Here is a 24,445-nt window from a genome sequence, read left to right as displayed (position 1 = left end):
TGCTGCAAGCAGCAGTGTGGCACACTGAGAGGAAGGACCTTGCCCAAAAATCCAAGAAGTCTTTGGCAGATATCATGGTTTGTGGCAGCAGCTCTCTGACCATAACTTTCCCATGCCTTCATGGGAAAGGCTGTGAGAAGGTCAGAGAAAAGAATGATAAATAATTATTATCTGCTGCACCTGTTACTGTGAACATGTGGAATGTGTTGTGGAGATTTGCTTATGAAAGGGTGGTTTCTTAATTAGCCAATAGTGATGGTGTTTGGATTAGAGGACCAGTTAGGTCCAGGTGTATCATAACTGTCTAAAAAAGCAATGAGTTTCTTAATAATAATATAATAGAATAAAAAATTTCATCAACCTTCTGTAAATCGTAAGGGCAATAATTATTACCCAACTAAGAAGCTTCTATGACAATGGTTGGGTTCAGGCTGGTCCCAAAGCCCTGCAATGATCAGAGAAGCCCCCTCATCCCTAAGACAATCTGCCTCCTGGTTTGGTGTCACTGATTTCAAAGCCAATGTCCTCAGTAACTGAAATCAGTTTGGTTCCTGGTAGGTGGAAAATTACAAAGTTTTATCTGTGCGAGACTAGAGAACTGTTCTGAACAGAGAACATCTCCAGCTGTTGACTGTTTCCCCACCTCAAAATATCCTTTTTATTGCCCTGCAATATTAAAACTTCAGCAGCTAGAAACTGTCATCAAGCTGCTAAGAAAATCAGAAGAATTTCACTGCTAGAGTTTTAACAAGGCTTTTTTCTTTTTTTTTTTTTTTTTTCCTGTGGCACTCCAGCTTGTAGCAGCCAAAAATAGAGCTGTCAATTGAGAAGCCTGCAAGGAACTTGTCTTGCTGCTCACTCCCTTTCCCCCCTGGCAGGGTGTGGGGTGTGCAGCAACCACCCATTTCCACATGCAAAAACCTCGTTGTTGGAAGGATTTCTCTCCCCCTGGACGCTTAAAATCTGGTACACCTTCCCCAGAGTGAGCTGTGTGCAGTGGCATTGCAGCAGGGAGGGGGTTCAGTGTGCTGGTGCTGGATTCTGGGATAACTGGGATAATGCCCTGGCTCCAGGGCACTGAGGGTGTTTGAGCATGTCCAAGTGGGGCAGTGGAGCCAGCCAGGGCTTTGCTCCCTTGGGAATTCCCAAAGGGCAGGACCGAGGGCAGGAGGAAGCCCCACCTCAGCCAGGCTGTTTTCCTTCATTGTGTCTGGCTCTGTGTCCAGCTGTGAGGCTTATCTTAGAGGAAAGGGTGGAGGTTTTCTAAACAGCTGATTCAATTCTGATTTTCTCACCCCTGGGAAGATGCCATGCATCCTCACTGCCTCTTTGCAGCTCTGGCTGCTCCAGCAATTTCCTAATTACTCGTGAGAAAGTCTGCAGGAGGTTGGATGTGGCAGTGGTGGGAGCAAGACTCTCAGGCAGGTTTTTCCCAAAGAGGCACAAAAAGTAATTTGTCTCATATATATATAAAAAAATTAAAAAAAAAAAAACCAAACAAAAAGAAAAAACCCAAACAAACAAAACCAATAAAAACCCAAAATCAAATGAAAGAAAAATAAAGTAGCTCAAGAAAGCAAAAAGATTGCAAGAGGTGGGAAAGAAGAACATGGAAAAAATCCCATCATAAAGTTTTGCTAGGTGTAATGCAATGTCAACAGTCAAATCTGTCACTAAACCCAGGGGTGAGGGTCTCCCCTCCACATATCCATGGGTTTGGGAGGATGCTGCATTAGCAGTGACCTCCTCAGTGCAAAGGACAGATGAGATCCACACCATGATATTTTCCAAAAATGACAGCTAACACAATGCCTGGGTCACCACTGAGTGCTTCACCCTGTCATGGCAAGGTCAGGTGGGGAGTGTGACTGCAGAGCCTCTGTGTTCTTGGGTTTTGACTCACTGTCAGTACTAAAACACAACACAGGCATGTCTGCAGAGGGTGTGAGATGATGTGCCTCTTCTGCCACCCATGGGGAAGGTGCTCTCCCTTCATCTCATTCTCCAGTCACTAATTCAGCCAGCAGAGTTTATTGGATCACCATGGTGTATTTGCAGCAAGCCTGGGATCTGTGAAGTGCCACGAGGAACAACAGAGTGCCAGGTGGTGGCTGCATGAACAGAAGCTGGCCTCACTTGGGAACACTTGCCCTGGGTGTTTCTGCCCAGTTTGAGGCAGTGGGGATGTCAGTCTGAATAGATTTGTTGCTGGCAGCACTGTCAGAGCAGATGAATTTGTTTTGGAGCAGTCTCAGCCACACAGCTCCTCAAAGGACACCTTTGCTTCTCCCCCAGGAAGCAGCATCACTACCCCAGCCATCATGATGACACCCATCCCTCACTGAATGTACCCTTATAACAGCAAACACCAGTTTTGTGTAATGCCACTTCCTCATTGGAAGCTGACCCTCAGGGTGGTTTTTCTGGACTCACTTTCCTGATATACAAAATAAAATTAATAACACTTCCTTCTCAAGCTGCTGTAAATCTTCCGTTGTGCTTTGAAGATGCTCTGGCCCCTTTAGATTAAATTCATGGATCAGCTGCAGTAGCCTTCTTGGATTTATTATGCCATTCTTTATTTTGATATTTGTTGCTGTATGGTAAGATGGTTCCTCAGGCCCTACAAAAAACAGGTGTGTGTGTGTGATAAAAGAATTTCCAGCAGTTGTTTATCTGGCCCTCTGGATTTTCATGGTTTATGGATGGATGGGGAATATTTCTCTGTTTTTGCTCTGGGCTTCAAAGATGGGAACTGTGTTTTCCAAGACTTTAGTAAGAGTTAGTCTCAAGTCCTACTTCAGTCCCAGTGGTAGAGCAGAGCAGGTTACTAAAATATGGAATACTTTATGAATAGTTTACAAAACAGACTGTGTAGATTTGTTTCACACTTAAAATAAGAATTTCACAAAAGCAATAAAAACAGTCTTAGAAATAACTTTAAGTTTGCAAGACTGAAAGTCTCCTAAGTCAAGAAGTCACATATGTGGTAATTCAAAAATCTGTTCATCCATTTATCAAATTCCATTATATATAAGTTGAAAGGAGTGGTTTTGACTGGAGGCTTTTCTGTATGTGAAATACACTTTTATTTTTTTAGTTTTAACCCTTTTGACTATCTGGATTTCGTTTAGGAGATTGTCTGACAAGAGAAATTGGGCCCAAGACCTGCCACTTGTTTCCCTTTCCTTTCCCAGACACCAAAATCATTGCTGTGCTCAGTGGGGCTGGAGAGGTGAGAGGCACCTTCTGCTCCTGGAGCTCCTTCAGAAAGCAGCACAAATTTATACTAATAATGGTGGGGGTTTAAATCCAGTGCAATTTGTAAATGTACATTTCCATGGTAACACGTAGGTAGTGAAGTAATCCTCAATTCATCATCTTCCATGAAATTCCAGCAACTATTCCTAAACATTCATCCTTTTCTAATCCCAGAGCTGTTGCCATGGAAATGATCAGATAAGATACAGGCCTTTAGGCAGATGGGTCTATAAAGGATGCTAAATCTTGGCCCATTGAAATCCTTATTTAAAAACAACATAGCTGGCAGTGACTTTTCTTCGGATTGTTTCAAGATTAATTAAATTAACTTCATATGACAAAAGGCTCCATTTCAAGTGACCCCTGGGAACTGAAAGTGTCTCTGGCCACAGAGACTCAGGTCTCTCCTCTTTGGTGTGGTGCCAGGGGCTTCTGCTGCTCATGTTTCCTGCTGCCATGTTCCTGCACCTCTCTCCACACGTGGATAACTCAAATTCTCACTGGCTTTGCTCACACTCTGGGGTTTAGGCCTGCTTTTCAGATATCTTGCTCTGCAAAGGAGCTTATTGTTATTTTTTGCCATTCATTGGAGCAGAGGACAGCATCCAGGAGATTACATCCAACACCCAGAGGATCTCTGCTTTCCAGAGCATTAAATTCCCAATTTCAAAAGCTGTGCAGGATGAGAGGCTTGCACGTGCAGAGGCACCTTCTGAGCAGCTTTCCAAGCTGGACCTGGAGGTGTGGGGATGACTGTTAAAATGGGATTTGGTTTCTAAATCTCTATGTTCAGCACTCCTAAGTCACAAAGGTGTGTTGAAAGTCTTCTGTCTTCACCAGGACATTTCAGTGCAGAAGGACACACTCACTTTTGCCTTCTCCTGAAATCAAAAGGAGAAAGTTTCAAAGACATGAACCACTCATAGGCACCAGTTTTCCTGACTTTTAATAAGGGTTGGGGATCCAATTCCCATACACACCTTAGGCATTTTTCTGCAATGTTTCTTTATCTCTCTGCACAGAGAAGAAAAACTCAACATGTAAATTAATCTGAACAGAGAACATCTGAATGCAAAGTGGATTTCTTGTTATGTTATGAGGCTTTAGGGACAAGAGTCAGAGGGTGAGAGGTACCCTAAGCACTAAGACAAGTGCTGTAGAGATAACAGTGGTGGTAAAGAGCCCTCCCTCAACCAGCCTGCTTGTTACCAGTTTTTGGTGGAGATTTTTCACCTCCTGAAAGGTTGTGAGCTTGAAGGGGTGAAGGCAGCTGGAGTAAAGCCTGAGTTGAAGAGCTGTGAGTGTTCCTCACCCAGAGCAAAGTCCACCAGTGTAGGTTGGCTCACTAAGGAAGGTCTGGTGGGTGTTCTCTGTCCTGAAGGACTAATGAGACATGGAGATAGCATGTGAGAATCACAAAGTGGAGGGCTGGGAACATCAGGGAAGATTTAAGAGGACAGGTAGAAAGTGAGAAAGGAAAGGAGACAGATCACTGGGCCTGGAAATCAGGCAGGAGAGGAGGAAGGGCTCTGCCAGAAGCTGTTCAGCACAAGAAACTCCAGGGAGAAGAGCAGACAATATTACAGCATCCATCAGTGTCTGCACAGTCTGCTCCTCATCCCCTCCCAGGCTTTCCTCTCTGCTCCTTCCAGCAAGGCAGCAGTTTTGTTTTCATTATGTGGGAAAATTAGAGAAATTACACCCTCAGACAGTGCCTTGTCCCTCCCAGAGCTGCTGGCAGAGGCAGCCCAGGGCATGGAGCCCCAAAAGAGCCTCTGCAAATCAAAAGCTTCACTATTTGCCTTGTTGCAGAGGGGTACTTTTGAAGATTCCCTCATGGATGACCTAATAATTCCCATTAAAAAAAACTCCACACAACTCTTTATAGAGCTTAAAATAAATCAATATCAGCAGCTCTGCCTGTGTTTAAATCATTCATGGACACTGTTTATGGCCTAATAATAATATTGCGTGGATTGCAGCTCCTGTGCCAAGCACATCACATTCCCTGGGAGGGAAAAGGGGGGAATAAACTCAGGAAAAATGGCATGTAACAGCCAAGAAGGGCAGCCAATGGCCCCCACCAGAAAATTTGGCCAGTTCAACTTCTCACAGAAGAGGTTAACAGCAATCACACCCTGGATTTATAGTGTGCCATGAACCCAAGGAACACATGGCCCCTATTGATATTTTTTCCGGCTTTAGCTCATAGATGAGGAAGGAGCGTCAGAAAGGGGCTGAGTCACAAAAGCTCATGAACACTGGCAGGAATCAGACACAGGTGTCTTGGGCTCTGTTCTGCATCTGTAATTCAATATATGGTATTATCTAGACACCCAAGAGAGTTTGAATGGGAGAGGCTGATGTAAACAGGAAGGGAAAGGGTGATGAGTGTGATGGGAAGGAAAGAGGGAGGGGAAAATAAGGCAGCAGAGGAGTGTGCAAGATTGGAAGGTAATTTCCCAGTGTCTTCAATAGTAGGAGTCAGAGGAAGAAAGGAGGTTGGACTAGCAGTGGAGGAGAGATGGGCTTGGAGACAGAAGAACTACTGAGATAATGTGTAGGAATGGTGCTGTAAGCAGAGCTAGCAAAGATTTCATGCTGTGGTAGCCAGTGGAGAGCTGCAGCCTTTGTATCTGCTCCTGGAGCTAAGATGTGAGCTGGGCACCATCAGAGCCTCCCACATTACTTCAGGAACATTGACTCTTCTGCATGGAAGCAAAACATCCGTCTTGGGAGACAGCTTGGCTAAAGCCTCAGACAACATCTCAGTCCCTTTCATTATGCCCTAAGCAGCAAACTGCTGTGATTTCAGCAAGACTTTAAAATATCCCCTTGACCAGGCCTGGCCACAATTGCCTTGATTTGCAGATCTGCAAAAAACAGATGAAAAGACAAGTGTGAACCAGTTGCTGTCATGCAAATGAAAGGATGGAAATGAGTGAAATTTTTGTCTGGCTTCTCTCCCTCTACCTTTCCCTTTATAGACACTTAGCTGTTTGCAGCAGTCCTGTCCAAATGCTACTTGATGATCTGCTAGGACTTCCTCAAGTGGCTTTTTACAGCAGAGTTTTGTGAACTGTTTCCCAGGTTTATCGTATTTTCAAATCATCATTCAAAAGCAGAGTACATTAAAGAGCCTCTGGTGCTCCTAATATCACAAAGACTGGTTGGGAATGTAGCGGCAAATGGCATCACCAGCAGGGTCTGAATCCAAAGCTTTTGGCACTATCTCTCCTGCCTGAGCACAGGGAGCAGCATCTCATCTGGGAGCTGCTGGAAGTTATTTACTGTGTTTAAAAAATAACAAAAGTCCCACTTTCTCTAAAAGTAAAACACGTTGAGACTTTGATAGCCAGGTCTCACCATGTTATCTCTGTGCTCCAAAGCAATGCATCTGTGTGTGCTCCCAGCCAAGTGCACCAGGAGCTGCCTGGAGTATTTTACAAGCCTGGTCTGCAAGATGAAAACTCTGGAACAAGTAGCTTATCACTTAAGCTGCTTCGAGGATTTAGAGTGGTTTAAATTACTTAAAGTGCTCCGGGGACCCGATCCTGCACCCATTGAAACTAGTGGTGATTTTGCTGGAGACTTACAAGGGACAAGGATTTGGCACTAAAGGCTTAGAGAGCTGAAGTGGATAAACCCCTACAGCCCTTTAGAGATGGCTAAACCATTCCAAAGCCCTAGACCTGTTCACAGCACACCAGTGACAGAAAAGCCTTAGGAGTGCACCAAATGTCTCACTGATGTTCACATCAGGCACACTTTCACGCCCTGTGTTGCGCCAACTCATCTCTTTTCCATTTCCCATTGACAGCTTGGTCCCACCCTGCTCACAGCAGAGTCTGCAGCCCCACTGGGCACAGAGAAAGGAGGAGCCTTGTGTAGAGCATGGCAGAACCACTTGGGCAATTTGGCTGGCGATAACCAGGCAGGAGCAGAATTGGGCCCCAAGGTGGTAGCTCAAATGTTTCCTCCTTTTGGTTTTTGCATAAGGACTCTTCTCTAGTCCTTTTTGTAGACCATTTCAATAATTTACTGTCATTTGCTTTGATCCTGTCTTCCTTCCACATAGCTCTTAGATTATTTTAAACTGTATTTAATACTGATCCTTCCCTTCTTGTCTAAGAATGTACCAGCAGGCACCCTGGGGTTTAAGTTATTAGTTAATGTATTTCTCACAGGCAGAGGAAAAGAAAAATATGAAACCCTTCCAACTTTTCACAATAGCCAGAAATAATTTTTTTTTAAAGTGTGTTTATACCCATTGCAAACCTTGGAGGTTTATTGCTCTCCAGAGATTCAACCTTCCAGTTATGCTCAGGCCTATTCTGCTTTTCATGCAGAGTGGAATATGATCCCAGCTACAGTGGCAGGGAGTGTTAAGGGACCTTGGAAAATGGCCTTGCAGGCACAGATTATCATCTGCAGAGGACACATGAGACTGAGGGACTGAGCCAAACTCCTCCAGATCAGCACCCAGGGACCCTCAGCAATGCCCAGAACTGTGTCATCCAACAGGATGTTTTTCCCTGTCTCTCCAGCTTTCTCCTACAGCCCATCCTCATGGGCAATGAAAGTGAAATCTTAACTTCTTAAGAGGAATTCAGCCATCCACAATGTAATACACCAGGGGATGAATTCCTGAGAGAGACTCCTCTTGGTCTAAAAGCTAAGAGGCTCTGGTGTTGTAGATGAGACCATGGAGATAAGAAAAATTTTAAAATTGTGCAGCCATTGCCTGATAAGGTGTTCCTCCTTTTCCAGTTGTCCTCAGCATCTCAGCAATCTTCTGGGATTTGGGCTCTCATGCCGAAAAAAAGAAGAAAAAAATTAACAAAAAGAGAAGAGCTGTAGCAAAACCAGAAGGAGAGGATTATATTCCTGGGATCTTCAGCAATTTTTTTCCCAGCAGGTTTCAGAATCCACTCAAATCCTGTCAGTGCAGTAAAAGCCAAAAGGGCTGTAGAGAAGCATTGAGGAACCATTGAATAGAAATAGGAACACCAATAGAAATGTTCTTGTGATATTAAAGAAACAAAACATAGTTTAAACATTTTTCAGGTCAGGAGATTTCCCTTGGTAGAACAAACACAGTAATCTGGGCAGACTGACTAGAAATATAAGTCAAAGAGACTAATCTATTTCCATATATATACCAACCTAGATGTATATATTTTGGGTTTATAGTGAATAGCTCAACAGTGTCCCCTGAAGGACGCAGTGTAAATAAAAGAGGTTATGAAAGAGGTAAAAGAAAACAACACCAAGAAAAAAAAAAAAAAAAGAGAGAGGAAAAGAATAGAGAGAAGTTTGTGAAAATCTTTCCAAGAAATAATTCCAGCTCCTTTTCTTCAGTTAGTTACTGCAGTGATGTCCAGTTAGCTGGACTTCAGATATCTGCACCCAAGAAACCTCTCTGCCTTTTCAGAGGGCATTTCTGTCATGGCAAAGTGAGTCTGGTGCACCTCCCTTTTCAGCTGAGCAGGGAAGCAAAGATTTTGGTCAGGATGGTCTCATTAAAACCCCATCTCAGTGTGCACCAGGGATGCACTCAGGGACTTCCCATGGACACCATGATGTCAAGAATTCTGCTGGATGGACACTGAAGTCACCCAAGCATTGAGAGCCACGTCCCTCAGTGCCACCAAGCTCCTGTCTGGGGGTTTTCTTGGAAAGGGATGTTTCTGCAGCATCTTCCTCTGGGCACTGAGGGTCCCTGTGGAGGCAGGACTGCTCTGTCCAGCTCAAGGCCAGGATCCTGCAACCAGCTCCCTGTGCACACTGTGAATTCCATGTGGGAATGCAGCTCTCAGTACCAGCCCCAGCAGGATTAAGAAGTTCCATCAATTCATTTAACACCACTGTGGTTTTTTTAAACAGCATCAATGAGGTTTTCCTTTTTTCTTTTCACACAGAGGAGAAACAACCTGACCATAACGAGTCCAGCTCCGTAGTTTTCTGTAGGGAATCTATTTGCTGAGCCACTGGCTCTACTGGTGCTTTGCAGTAACACCAGTGCTCAGTAAATATTGGCCACTCTGCCTCTAAGTACTATTAATGAAGTTAATTAGCAACAAAAGTTTCCAAATGTTAAAAAGCTACAGGCATAGCCACGGTTCATTAAGCTTCTTAGAAGCTTCAAACCAATCTTAACTGCATTTCTCAGGGAAAAAGAAAACAACTTTTCCTAAAGAATTGAAAGAATTTAGCACTCTCTACTTTATGAAAACAGCATTTGATTCCTGTGGGTATGAGACAGACTGGTCCTGCTTTTCCTGGGAACCCTTCCCTGCAAGTGACACCCCTGAGACACCTTCCACCTACAGAGATGGAGCTGATGGAGCATTTAGGAAGGAAAAGAAAAGATCATAACCTTTTTAATAAGCAGTTTGCCTATGACAGTGCTGGCCAGTCCAGCACATCCCTCTCACATAATTAATCAAGACCGAGCACTAGATTTGCTATTGTCCCTTTTCAGAGCATTATGGAAATCCAAGGTTTAAGGCAGTGCTTTAATGTCCCTGTCTCGTTTAATACCATTACTGCATTATAGATTTAAGGTAGCTCTTAGGTGGTAAATTTTCAAAGTGTGTGGGACTTAATGTCAACAGAAGTTCCGTCACTAAGTCTTTTGCTCTGCTTTAAAAATGTTCCTCTTAACCTCTTGCCTACAGCTTCATACCTGGGCTAAATGGGATACTTTTGGGGTATTCCTTATGTCAATGTATTTCTTGGTGAGTCACAGGCTCTGAGACACAGATTTCACCCTGATGGGGACTTCCCTATGGTCCAGATCTGGGATGGCAACTGATAAGCAAAGATACAATGCTCATTTTTTAAATTTTCTTTGAACTGCACAGCCTCTCTCTTGACCAGGAGAGAAGGGGGTTTGTGGCAGGCTGTAGGAAATGGGGACAGGGAAGGACCAGATGCCTCTTCTTCCCTTCCCCACCCAGGAGACACAAGCTTGCACAGAACTGTGCTGCTGCTTCGTGCCAGTGTTTGAAGTCTTTCTGATTCAGATGTCAAGATCCCACTGACAGCTACATGACAACATGTTTTCTCCTTGCTGCTTTCAAATAAAAAACAAAATGAGATTTCCTTTGCTGTGCCCTGTAAGTCTGTTTTTCTCTATTTTTAAACCTAAGCTGGATGCAATAATTACTCCTTTAAAATCAAGGGTTATTGTAGCACTTCCAGCTGTGTAGTTGAAATGTTACCTAAACCTCTTCAGCTGATAAGCTACAATCAGCCTCTAACAAAGAGTGAGACTCAGTTTCCCAAATAATATCCCTCCTTAAATAGAAACATAATCAAACACATTCCACATTCTCAATGGTCACCTGAGCCCATTTCCCAATAATCTGTCTCTCTCTGCCAGAGTGTTAAGTCTGGTAAAATGAAAAAAGAAATTGTGGGGGAAATTAAAGTTGGTTTACTGTGGCAGCCATCACTTCTAGCTCAGCCAGCTGCATCACTCTTTGCTGTTGTGAAATCAATTCTGGAAGCAAAGTTCTGTTATTGCACCCTGATATTTCCTCAACAGTTCCCTGAAATATATGTGAATAGAACTGTGACAGGGATGGCAAGGTCAAGCTTAAGATAACCAGAAAGAGTTAATATAGAAGCAATGCTATTCCATGGTCTATATCCCTGGAGAACTGCATGCACATGGAGCCTCCCAGCAAGTAAATTTTGATGCAGATGGAAATGTTTGTACCTGAAAGTAAAAAAAAATATACCTATTTCTCAGCCAATTGAGAGATAAAGCCAGTATCCTGTTGCCTACAAATCTGGTAAGATTTAAAACCCACGCTGATCTCCTTGAAGATGCATCACAAATAGTTTTCTCACATATAATAAGAACAACATAAATCCTCCACCAGAATTATTTACTGAATTACTTTCCATGACCAGTTATCAAAGGAGAAAGCAAAGGAGTAATGAATTGAGAAAGAGATGATGAGAAGCTAACAAAGTATTCATGTGGTTTTATTCCTTTGGGCAAAACCTTTATTCCACCAAAATCAATGAGAATAGAATAGGATGAGATATGATTTATTGCTACAGTCAGATCTCATTGTGCTGTATTAAAGAGGTTGTGATGATTACAGGTTTTCTCTGAACATGCCACAAACAGCGACATATTTAGAAAGAATCAGATGTCAAACACCAAACTGTTTCTGAGAGAACTTATAAAATGTCACATCACAAAATGGATTAAAATTGTGCCTTTCCCAGTTTTTACTTTGTTTCCTTTTTGCAAGCACTAATTCCTCAATGTGCTAATCCAAGTCCTCTCTTGATGTGTGGCCATTGTAAAACAGTTCTGAAGACAGCACAGCCACACTAGCCTGAGCCTGGCAGAGTATGGGGCATCTGGAGCATAAATCAGCATGGCTTTGCTGGTTTCCTTTCTTGATCATGCACCAGATAATCAGTGATGACTCAGAATTACTCAAAGAGTAGCCATTGCAAGTTCATTTTGTTCTCCTTGGTGTTGCCTTGTCTGTGTGTGCACTAATCATGCTCCAGGGTAGTGGGTTTAATGACGGTGTCATCAGAAAGTGGTAGTGTCTTTTTGGAATTTTTTGTGACAATATAAGCCCAGCTGATGTATTGTTAGTGATATTTTCCTGCTTATATCCTTAGCATGGATGGTACCAAGATGAAAGCAACACTGTCAAGCCTTTTTGGCTACAGCTAAAATTCCTATTTGCTATCAGAAGAGATTATGTTAAAGCAGCCATAGTGGGGCCGGAGGTACCTCAAAGACATACTGCAGTGACAAAAAGCATTACCAACACACAGATGCAATTGCCTTTCATGGGAGCTTAGCTCCCAGGTATGACTGATTGTTTTAGGGCAGCAGCACTGACAGGCATGGCTAATTTTATCAGTTGGAAATTTCCCTCTATTTTTGGTTTATTTTATTGGAAAATATTCTGAAAACACTGGTGCGGGGATTTTGTATATTAAGTGTTTTTCTTTGCTGGAAGGGAAGTGTCAGGATGTTGAAGTCCATCTGGTTTTAAGAACCAGGCAGTGACTTTCCAAGGGAGAAGGAAGGCGCTGAGCACTGTTCTCATCAGTTTTTCTTGTCACCAAGAAGAGAGGGAGTCTGCAGGGTGCTCACAGTGAGTGGGCAAAGGAGCTTTGAGAGGAGCTTCCTCCAGGCTGGGAACCTCAAACCCTGACTGCTGCCAACCACCTCTGCTGGTCTCTGCAGAGCACTTCAGCTCAGACCCCACCACCTGCTGCCTCTGGAGAAGAGCACAGCAGCAGCAGAAAAGGAAAATGATCAGGAGCTGATGAGTAGCAGAAGTCCTGGATGTGAGCAGAGATGGTCTGTGATCAGTGATGGTTTGTGAACCCTTTGGTGCAGCTGGGAGGAATTCCCCAGCACTGCTAGAAATGTACCTCCTGTTAGCTGAGAACTGATGATGCTTGAAATGATTCTGTGAGGCAAAATAAGTGCATAAACTTGTATAGAAGTTCAACTTGAAATAAATTAATGAACAATTTTATTCTCTTAGGTGGCTATTTTATTTGAAGAGCTGAGTTCCCTTCTTAAATTCCTGTAAACCAGTCCTTGGCAGAGAGATGTAACCAATCCCACAGGTGTGCACACTGCTGTGTCACTAATGCTCTGGAAAGGCTGAAGGTGGAATATTTATCCTCTTCCCTGAGGAAATTCTTCCAGCTCTGGACTGGAACTTGGAAAAGAGTAGACACAGTCCTGAGGATGCCATCCCAGCAATGTCCCAGCTTGCTGGAACTGTGGCCATATCCCTGTTGATTGACCATCTTTGAAATGAAGGCAGGGTCTGTGCCTAGGATGGAAAGAGAGCTGTTAAATAGAAAAATAGTGAGGTTGTGTTTTATGATCATGGCACTCCTTCCCTGATCTTACAGGAAAGTGTTCAGGCTGTGTTCCTCAAAACAAGAGCTAATCTGCCAAAAGCATTTGGCACGGGCTCACTGCCTGTCCTCCTCACATCAAATACTGATCTTTTCATCTGCTCATGCAGTGTCTCTCCACAATGTATGTGGCAGCACATTTTCCATCACTGGTAGGGAATACCTACTGATATTGTGAAGGACAGATCCCCTTTGTGACCTCTCAAAGAGTTGACTTAACTTGGTGCTTCCTGAGCAAAGAAAATAGGTAATGCTGGGACAACTCAATGCAAGGAAAGTTCACAGGTCTGCAGTCACATGAGGAAAGAATAGAGGCTGAGTGAGGAAAAAATGTACTCATGCATTTAATTACCTGAGTCAGCCTAAATAAATTGGTCATCCTAGGAGACGGCAGGGATCCAGGAGCACAACCATCATCAGAGGTCCAGCAGCAAACATTTGTCATCTTCCAATTAGTGCTGCTCTGCTGGCAGATTCCCAGTCTCAGCCTGAGATGGGGCCCTCCCTGGAGAGCCAATGAAATATTGAACAGAGGGTTACAGGTTGTAGAAAAAGGAACACATGTGTAAGGGACTCAATTAGGATTGCTTAGGCAAGCTTAACTTGGGCACCTCTTACATGTGGTGCACTTGACTGGACTGTATTACTGTCCTCTTAATGCTGTTTCTTTAAAGACAATTTCATAGATGAAGAACAAGGAGTATGAAGAGTTGTGCTCACAGAAGAACAAAGAGCAAGTCAACAAGAAAGCAAATGAGACAGCCAGAGGCAAACTTTCCTGGTGAGAGAAGTCTCAGGATAAAGCCTGGCACGGCTCAGCTGCAAAAGATACGTCTGCTGTGCTGAGAAGAAATTATAAATGTCAATCAGAAATGAGCTGGTTTTGCCCTGTATTGAGCTTGAGCTATTAAATACAGTGCCAAATTCAGGTCAGACTATGGAGAAAATATCCTTAGATCCTTAGAAATTAATAATCTTGCTTTTTAGAGCAATCACTCAGATTAATATTGAGAAGTAGAAGAAACATATTGGCACAAAATTTTAAGGAAGGAGATGGAGTTTGCTTTTCCTGAAAACACTATCTTCCTTTTTTCAATTAAGAATAACCATCAAGAAGGCTGATGATTACCTCTGATTTATAGTTATCAAAGTTTAGACAGCAAAGAAAGATTGACTTTGCTGCATGGTTATAGTTCCAGGACCTGGTGGCAGGTTGATTAATTTAAAAAAAATTATTCTAAATTAACTGAACTATTATCAGTATTGTGCACTTAATTTTAAAGCTCTGAGGTAAAATTAACAGTTGAGAAGAGAAGCTATCTGATGAATGTGGGAATGTAACAGGGGTGTGCATCTTCTCCTTGCTGGTTTGTTTCATGAGTCATTGCTTTCTTCTTCCCTCTGCCCTGCCTGGTTATCTTAGGCTCTGATAACAATGTGATTGCCACATTGCAGCCCTCAGCAAAGCCATGCAGGATCCCATGTCAGAATTTGGATGAGGGGGATCCTGTTCTGTTGTTACAACCACCCCCAGCAATTGCTGGGGTTTGGTTCTGCTGGGCTCTGATGCCAACACAGTCCCTGTACAAGGAGCCTTCTGCTGGTAAGATGGTTTGGATAAACAAGATATCAAAACCTTTCTTTGCAATTAGAGATCCAATACAGCAATTAGCTCAAGATTAACACTGGCTTCCTACAGTCTTCTTGATGGAACTGGGTATTTTGTCTTGTTCCCCATAGCAGCTGACTAACTACAAATAAAGTCTTGCCAGTGGGCCAGGTTCTAATCCATGTCTCTCTGTGATCATATGTGGGTGTTCATGTCTGTGAAATGAGGAGCACATCATTTAATTTCCTCTATCTTGGGTCTCTACCACTAGGGAAGAGTTAACATTCTTTTTGCTACTGATTGAAATGCCATTCATTTTTAGGCTGATACCCTAAAGGCACCCAGACCTTGACTTTATAATTGTATATATGGCTAAAGGCAGCACTAAAATCTCATGTTCTCTCTTCAATTCTTGCAAGTTCTTCTGTGGAGGAAAATTTTAAGGGAAAAAAAAAAAAGTAATTCAGCTTATCTCTTTTTGTCTTTTCTTTACGAACATTTCCAACAATGGAAAGTTTCACAAGAGGTACACCCACAAGAGAGCAAGAAGGAAGGAGAATATTCTAAATACAACTTTTGCCAGCAAAAAAGAGAAAGAGAACTTGTATTACAAGTTTTCTTCTTGATCACACTGTAAAAATCTTATTCATTTCAATGGAATTACCCAAGTGTAACTTCAAGGGGAATTTATGTGGGATGAGGGCAGGAGGCTCAGGAGTAGAGGCTGGCAGAGCTCCTCATTCCCTGTGGCTCCTTTTTCTGGGAAGGAGAGTGAAAGGGAGAAAACCCTACAGCACATGTACTTAAAATATTTCACCAAACAGATCACTCATCCCAGGCAGAGCCAAAAAGCTCATTCTCCAATGATAAATACACAGAGCCCTTATTGAAGGGATGCTCTGAGCAGGAAATCTGGGGTACCCCTTTCTGTGGTACAAAATTAAGTCCAATAGAGACAAGAAATGGCATTTCAAGGAGCATTTCTGTTTGGATGCTGGAGGATCACACAAAACTGCTGCTGGTGCTGATGACACACAAAGCATGGAGCCAGTGCTGCTCTCCAGCACAAAGCCTGAGCTGCTGAACCAGCTCTGCTCAAGTGTGTTGCCCTGCTCTTCTAAGTTCTTCTAAGCCTTTTGATGTTTACATTTTTTTTAATGGAGCTCCTGACGGAGTTTTCATGTAAATGATTGTTTTGCATTCCTTTCCAGAGGAGGAGAAATTTGATGAACTCTTGGTTTAACCAGTGTGGCTGGAGAGGTGGTAATTTCATCCTCCAATCCATGGTCAATTTTGAAACATATATATATAAACATTGGAGTCAGAAATAAACTAGGTAGTCTTTGCCTTAAACATTTCAACGTGTGCGTGTCGTTCATTTCATAGCCTATTACGACATCTGGAAAACAATCATTATTTACACAAAAAACTGCGTAAAAAACTACATTACAAAAATGTAAACATCAAAAAACTTTAAAAAAAAAAACTTTTAAAAAATCCAACAAGAGTGCAATAAACCCCTGTATCACCCAGTGGATTAGACACTCCCCACCAGTACCCAACTACAGCTTGAAGTTATCTCAGCATGGCTGCATATCTGATTGACTAAACCTCTGCACTGGTTTTGTCCAAAACTCCCACTGACATCAGCCAGGCACAGTCTGGTTGGGGGTCACTGGAATCCCCCTGAGGATGACAGATTACAACACTCCAAGGGATTAGAGCTAAACCAGTGGTGCTTATGGCCCTGGCTGTGTGGAAAGATTTATGAAGGGCTGGCAATTGCAGCCTGCCAGTGAAAATACATGCTTTAAACAGTACAGTGACTAAAACTAATGTTGTATTTCTGCTAGCTGCTGCCTGGGAGTTTGCTGATGTACTTAGTTCATAGGTTCAGGGCTAGAAGACCTTACTCATCACAGCTCTTAATGCTCCTAGCCTACTGCAAAGCCTGGCACCTGACTTGATGAATAGTTATTGGAATTAATCATCAGAAGAGACCAGTTTCTTCATCCTACATTTGTCTGAAAAATTGCTCTCTTTGTGGAAGCTTTTAATGGATTTCTCAAGTCTTTCTGAACCGTGACACATAATTCCTGACATTCAATGGAAGCAACAAATGAAAGGGATGAAAGCTGAGGTGGAAGCATAATTACTGCATATCAAAATATGCTTTGGGAACTGAAATTCATAGGTGATGTGGGACAGTTTAACTCTGCCAGGGGCTGACAGTCCCCTTCTGCACAGCCATCCATGCTGCCACCCTGCTCTCCTCTCCCCAAACTTAATTGCCTTGCAATTATTGGCTAGGAAATAACCTGTAATCACTAGTGATTAATTGCCCGTCCCTGGAACTGACAGGAAGAATGGTCTCAGGGCTTCTGTCCATAGCATCATTTAGCAGTGAAAACACAGCAAGTTGTTTTGGAAATGTCAGGAGGAAGTTGCCAGCTCTCCTCTCAGGCTTGGACAGCTGCTGGAGCACTTCGAGCTCTGCTATTTCCATTACAGTGGTGCACAAATCTTCTGATTTTCACAGACAACAATGAGAAACCATCTCTGCACCTAAAAGAGATTCTGTAATGCATCTCCTCCTGCAGGGAAGTGGGAACAGAGCTCACCTTGCTTAGGTGATGCAGAGCACTGACCTGCAGTGGGACTCTGCCTTTTTTGGAGAAGACAGAGATGAGATTTTACAGAACCTGCCTTAGATTTTCTCACTTCCACCTTTCACACCCTGGACTGCATCAAAACCCATGTGCCCTCATGGTGACAATTGACAGCCCCACCTTTCTCTCCTGAATGACAGGTTGTCACCACAAGCTCAGCTTGGTAGGATCAAAGCTGATTCTTTTAGAACACTCCAGAGAACACCATTATTTCATTTGTCATCCAGAAAAAAAGGGGAACAGGATTCCTTTCAGGTTATCATACCCACATTATTTCTAATTTCAGCAGAGAGGAGCAGACCATATCTCTGCTGTATTTCCATGCCCATGTAGTTTCATTTCACCCCTTACAAGCTCTCCTGTCTTGCTGTATGTGGAGCAGTATCCAGGATACTGTCAACTGCAATCAGGCATTTAGTAATACAGAAAAAAAACAAACAAACAAACAAAAAAACCCACAAAAACCCCCCAAAACAGCAACAAAAAAAGAGGTGCAGGAAAATCATGTATCCCCTTCTGAAATCTCAAATGATTGGGGAAAATCTTTACAAAAAATGTTACCCACCACATGTACAAGGATCCTGTTACTGGAGTTAGAAAAAATGCAGCCACCACATCAGTGCAGCACCATAATTTAGAGGCCGAAATTCTTGTTCTGGGGTATGTGCCATAATTTTTAATAAAAACAAATCTAAAATAGAGCTGCTGCCAAGCAAAGCATTACCAGGGCTGCCAGAAGGCCTTCTGAGGAGCCAGTCCTACACAAAACCAGGCACTGTTTGGGCATGGCTGGTAAGGAAGGTTCATTTGGATAGTTTGTGGATTTGCATGGGAATTACAGCAGATTGAGGTGCTTCTTTTTTGCTGAATTGGAAAATATTTGATGGGGAATGCTGTGGTTTAACCCCAAATGGCAACTAAACCCCACACAGCCTCTTGCTTCCACCCAGTGGGATGGAAGAGAGAATCAAAAGTGAGAAAACTTGTGGATTGAGATGAAGACAGGGAATTAGGTAAATCAGAAGCCGTGCATGCAAATAAAAAAGCAAAACAAGTAATTCACTTGCCACTTTCCAAGGGCCGGCAGGTGTTCAGCCATCCCCATCAGATGTAATGATGATGTAGGAAGACAAACACCATCACTTTGAATGTCCTCTCCTTCCTCCTTTTTCCCCAGCTCTGTACGCTGACCATGACTCCACACAGTCTGGGATATCCCTTGGATAAGCTGGGGACAGCTGTCCTAGTTGTGTCCCCTCCTAATTTCTTGTATCCCAATCCTGCACACTGATGGGGTAAGAAGAAGGAAAGCCCTTGGCTGTGTATATGCACCATTCAGCAAGAAAAAAATCATCCCTGGGTTATCAACAGTACAAATCCAAAGCAGCCATACACTGGCTACTGTGAAGAAAACAAATTTTACTCCAGCCAAAAGTAGCACAGGGAAAAACCTTTTCTGAAAATTCACAGCCTCTCCTACTATGTTTTACACAGCAGCTGGGAACAGCTTTTCCAGATGGTTTGAGGTAGGAAAAGAAAAGCACATTTGCTGTATGACACTGGAAAGTTCACAGAGCCAGATGACAGACATGAACCTGTTTTGGGGACAGGACTCTGCAATGACACATGGAAAACGTGGCTTTTCCCACAGCACTTTCTGGATCTGTTCTTATAGCTGTCTCTGTTGGGTAAAAACTTTCCATGTGAGTCTTTTGTACCAAAAAATATCCAATTAAAACCAGACTACTACAGCACAGAAAATATATAAGCATTTTTCTAAAAATGCAACAAGTGGGTTGTAAACCGTTTAAGTTCTGCAGCTTTTGTTCATGCCAAGCCCTGAAGTAATGGAAACTGGATTCCAACTGACCAAAGCAAAATCTTGCCAAAAAAATCTTTTGTCTAGTACATTTTCTGCTTTTATTAAATACAAAGTCCCTTCTGGAGAAGATCAAGCAGAGTAAGTAGCAGCAAATCCTGGCATCACCTTCTGAGGTATTAGTGGCCTCTTGTATTGCCTTGTGCACTGGATTTTTTGTCTCACTTGCCAGAGCACCACTGAAGCTGCGTTATTAAATGACTGAATCCCAAACACACGTGTGATAAGCTACTTGGCCCCACTTCTGTCTTGATTTGTTACATGACATGATTTTTTCTTTCTGCTCTGCATCTTGAAAAGGAAGTTCAATGTTGTGGAGAATTTAAAATTGGCTCACACTGCAGAGGAGATTTCATTAGCAACATAGCAGCCCTCAAGGTACTCAGTAATTCTCTCCTTTATATTACTGGAATTTTTTGTATCTTTTCTAGGAACTAGGTATTGATCCTTGGAAAATGAAAAACCCTTAAAATAAAATATAGATAACTGCAATCCCAGTGGTCCCATTAAAGGATGAAATGCTTCATTAACACCTCATAAAAACATTTGGAACATGAGTGGACAGCAAGTTTCCTCTTTCATCACTGGGGCATGGTATCCACAAAGGAATGGCTCTTAAACTTTCCAGGATTAGTCTACACACAAATTACCACAGTGTAACCAAGACAGATAGAAGTTCTTTCTCTTGCAGTGTTCTTTCCTTCCATATCAAGACAGTTTTTCTGCTTAGAAATTGTTTTATCATATTCCAGCCTAAATCAGCTACTTAGCAATTTAATCTTAAATTAAAGAGAGGAAAAGTAAACCTTCACAGAAACCATAATTAGTTTGACAAAACTAGGTTAAACTATCAATTAAACCAACACAACTTCATATATCCACGTGCCCTTGAACTTCTTGCCTGTGAAGAACCCACATCAAATTGCTGAATGTGATCTCCATTGAAGTTTCAGCTTGTAGGTTTTGGCTGGGAAAAAGCTCTTCAATCTAGCAGAGGTAGCAAATCTGACTGACATTTGAGAAACATAGAAATGCTGAGTCTCTACACATGACTACATAATTTTCCTGTATTTATTTGAGCAATGATGTGAAGGCAAAAAAAGAGCAGTGTGAGGTGTCCTGCTGATTTCCATGCAACAGGCACAAAGGTACCTGTGAAAATTAAGTCCCCAAGCATTATGCAAGTCATAACTTGCACATCAGGTGGTGCCTGCCTGGAGTAGCTGGAAGCACACACTAAATTAGCAGGCTTATGAGAGTATAATTAGTTTCCAGTGAGGGACCCAAGAGAATTTGTCTCCAACGTGATTTCAGGTGCTAAATAAAGCGTAATAAAGCCCAAGGGGTAAATACTCAATATAGAGACTGGATCCACCTGAGCTAGAGTCTCCTATATCTCACAAGGCTGCAAGAGGTTGTAGGGGCTGTCCTAAATCCTCATCCACCCACCCAGCATACAAATGATGCCTGGATCACAGCTGTCCTCCTGAGTGGGTGAAAGCCCTCTCAAGAAGCTCTGTCTCATCCCAGAGAGACAGAAAATGGATCCATTTATGGGTCTGGCTTCCTAATGCCTAGAACAATCTCATTCTGCATTTTCTGCTAGGTTTCCTATCGATTATTTCATCCAGCTAGAGACTGATTATACCTGAGACATCAATGGTGTTATGTAAATATCTATCCTATATAATCAGTGTTATCTACCTAAGGCTTCTGAGGTTTCTAGTTTACTTCTGACAGGTTCATGAAGAGTAACTCAAGCTAATGATCCGTGTCAGTTGGCTTAAATTCCTCAGCTGGAAAATGCTCAGGGGGGCTGCAAATCCAAAAAGGTTGAAAACCGAGGTAGTCAATAGACAGATAGTGTCAGTCAGTCTGATACTCTTAGTGTCTGACAGAAAAAATATCAATAGCTGGCATGATTGATGGGAAATGAAGGAAATACCACCCACAAACAAAAAGTAAATAAATAGGATCTGAAAGGGCTGGGTTGCATTCATTTTGAGATTTCTCACTTTTCCCTTTTTTAAGCTGATTCGATTTCACTCCCTGGAGTAATCCTTGGATCCAGGCATACTTTATAATAAAGAATTAAATAAATTCATACTGCCCTCATGGCAGCACCTTTAACATGGGCTCCATTCCCACCTGAGTGGAGCTTCTGTGAGCTGCCATGGAGGGGAATGGAGATACACCATCTTATATTGAGTGACCTCTGTGTAATCAATAGTGTGCTGCTCAATGCCTTGTAAACATATAAGTAAATAAATTAAAGAGAGGAAATAATTAATAATTAAATAATAATTTAGTTGTTAAAAAAACACACAAAAAAGGTCCTTCTTGAATGTGTTCACCTCCTTCTGGTGCTTGAAATTCTAGTGTTAAGCCATTTGGAACGACAGTTTTTGGCTGGAACCTGGGAGTTTGAGCTCTGCCAGGCTACAAATAAACATAGATTGATGTACATATCTGTTAACTTCATTTTGACAAGTTTGCAAGCATTTCAGGTCTTTCACAAACTGTGGTCAAAATGCCAAAAAGGTCATTCTAGGAAATACAGAAATTCACCAAAGACATTTCCCAGTGTCAGAAATGCATCAGTTTAGGAGTAAAGGAAAAAAGGCATCACATGGGGTCTGTTATAGTACAGGTGGGGAAGATCTGAAGGAACTTCATGAAGTGTAATATCATTAATAGGCAAGATACTGATGGGTACTTCTCAGTTTCTGGCACTGGAAGAGTGTGACCTAGATCAGTTTGTGGAATAGCAGGTCAAAGTACATGGAAGACCATGCCTGCTGCCTCAAGAAAGCATGAAGAAATTTAGGGTGGAAAAGGAAAGAAAGAAAAGCATGTGGGTCCAGACATACACTGCTTTTGTTTAAAACGAGCCACTTCCAGGCACCTCTGAGAAAACAAAGCCAGGTGAACTGTGATCTCAGCTCTTGGCAGCAGCTCAGTCCCAGCCACACAGAGCATTTCAGCAGGAACTCAAAGTGTGATTTCCAAGGAGGCTGGAGTCTCTTTTCCAAGGACCTGTATCTCTTCTCACACAGAATGAAGTGTTCTGATTTTTCAAGCACTACACCTGGACTCTGCTTGTATCTTCATCTGCCTTCCATCCAACAAGTCTTTTGGGGTATGCAAGACTCATCCTTTGCACATGGGGCTTCAGTGGCATTTGAGCCAGTCCTCAGTACTAACCACACTGTCTCCTTAGGCTGGAGCAAACTATGTGGCTGGCACAAGTAAAAACAATCTGGGGTATCACAAGAGGAGGAAAACCCTGGCTTCCCCCTGGCAGCACAGCTGTGAGCAGGTCGTGCCACACGCTGTGACAAACTCAAGTTAACCAGGACAACGCAAACACTGCCAACACGAGTTATGTTGGGAATGAGTGATGCAAGTCCTTGTTGCTACTTTTCCTTCACACCTTCAAGCCTTTTGTCCAAGCTGCACCAAAGAAAAAAAAAAAAAAGTGAGAAACATATCATTCTCTGGAGAGGTGAGGAAATACTGCTATTCTGAGCAGGAAAGAACAAAGTCAGTCCCTGAGCCAATATGTAGATCACTGAAGAGTTTACATATTGTCATCAAGAATAGATGCCAGAATCTGATGTCTTTGATGGCCCATCAACAGTCTAATCAGCAACATAAAGCCATCTCAGAATGGAAATTATTTGTCACACTCTGAAAGACTGACATTTGACATCTGGTTTGACAGGTTACAAGGCACCCTTGTAAATGAAGAAATTAAGTTCTTTCATCAGAGTCTATAAATAACACTTCTGTCATCCTGGGGGTTCTGGGATTCTAAAAGGTGAGTTTGGACAGCACCCTCCAAGGCCACCTGGCATGCTGTACTCCTCCCTTCACATCAGGAAAGAGAATTTCTAATTGCCTCTCAACTCACACCTCTGAGAAGACCCTAAAGCCAAAGGATCAACACACATAGGAAATACAAGGGTAGACAGAAAATTGACTGCAATGTCCTATGATTAACCTATCAAACACAATGATTGTGTGTTACAATGTTGGGACATAAATCAGACATTAATTAACATCCCACTCCCTGCAGGATGCTCTGAAATACTGACACCTGCAGAAGAAAATGTCCTTTCAGTAGCAGTCCTGATGCAACTCCATTTCTCAGGGATGTAGGGACTGAGACACAGTTTAGTATCTGGTACTACTGCGAAATGCAGAACACTGAAGCACTTCACAACAGTCATTAGAGATAAGGTACCCTGCTTAGAACTGTAACAGAGCAACAAGATCATGCCAGCAAGCACCAGAACACCCTAACTGAATTATCTTTGAAAGAATGAAGCACTTGTGGCAGTCTCCTGGTTCTGTGTGCAGAGAGTTTCACAGCACTGTAATATGCAGAAAAGGCTCCATCCTCAAGGTCACTGCTGATTTTATGCCCAGTTATATATCCAGGAGAGTTTTGATGGGCAAAGACTGCAGAATTTTTTTCCTCAAATCAATTGCCCTGATAAGAACTTGCACAAATGGCTGCATAGGATGAGAGCAGATGTCTGTCTAATCCTCTGTCCCCTTCCTCATCATGGTCAAAATCAAAATAAATGCTGGACTCCACCTGACAGCCTTCCTGAAACAGAGTCAAACTCAAGTACGTTTGCTTTGCACTTGTGCATCAACAGACTGAAATTCTGGAAAAATAACAGGGGACATGTATTAAAAGCTGGGGGTTTTCCAGTAATAACTCCTATAAACCAATCACACCCATTGAAATCAACCAGGCATGCCATTTATTTGGTGCTTTGATAAATTACAGCCCTGGGGGGCACTGAGGGCCAGATTTTAAAAGCTGTTCAGCTGTTTAACTCTCATTGATTTCAGTGTAATTGATTTCAGTGGGAGTTAGGGGCCTGCATTGCTTCACACTTTGGGCCAGGCCCTCCTATGGTAACTGTACCAATTAGGCAGGAGAGCCATTTATCAGGAGCCCCATTAAACAGAATCAGAGGTGCCCAATTACATCTAAATTACCAGTTCAGCCCCCATGATGTTGGAAGGCAAGGGGAGGGGTGCTTGTTGCTGTAGCACAGGCACCACCACTGACAGGGGAGCATG

At 42.7% G+C, this 24,445-nt stretch overlaps 1 long non-coding RNA gene across 2 annotated transcripts in view; it reads right to left on the bottom strand.

The window, feature by feature from the left end:
• Window positions 1-2,200: 2,200 nt before the first annotated feature.
• Window positions 2,201-24,445, bottom strand: part of LOC113458784 (uncharacterized) — a 47,620-nt gene continuing 25,375 nt past the window's right edge. The window contains exons 3-4 of one of the 2 annotated variants that reach the window (XR_012582122.1): window positions 13,541-13,693; window positions 2,201-4,142 (exon numbers count right to left, since the gene is read on the bottom strand). This is a non-coding gene — a long non-coding RNA (uncharacterized LOC113458784). Of the gene's footprint in view, window positions 4,143-12,576; window positions 13,101-13,540; window positions 13,694-24,445 lie in introns of those variants that run through there. The other variant, XR_012582121.1, reaches the window with a different exon arrangement.

The sequence above is a fragment of the Zonotrichia albicollis genome, chromosome 11 (genome assembly GCF_047830755.1).
Source record: "Zonotrichia albicollis isolate bZonAlb1 chromosome 11, bZonAlb1.hap1, whole genome shotgun sequence".
NCBI lineage: Eukaryota > Metazoa > Chordata > Aves > Passeriformes > Passerellidae > Zonotrichia > Zonotrichia albicollis.
Note: the sequence above shows the minus strand (reverse complement) of the source record. Positions and strands in the feature narration are given on the sequence as shown.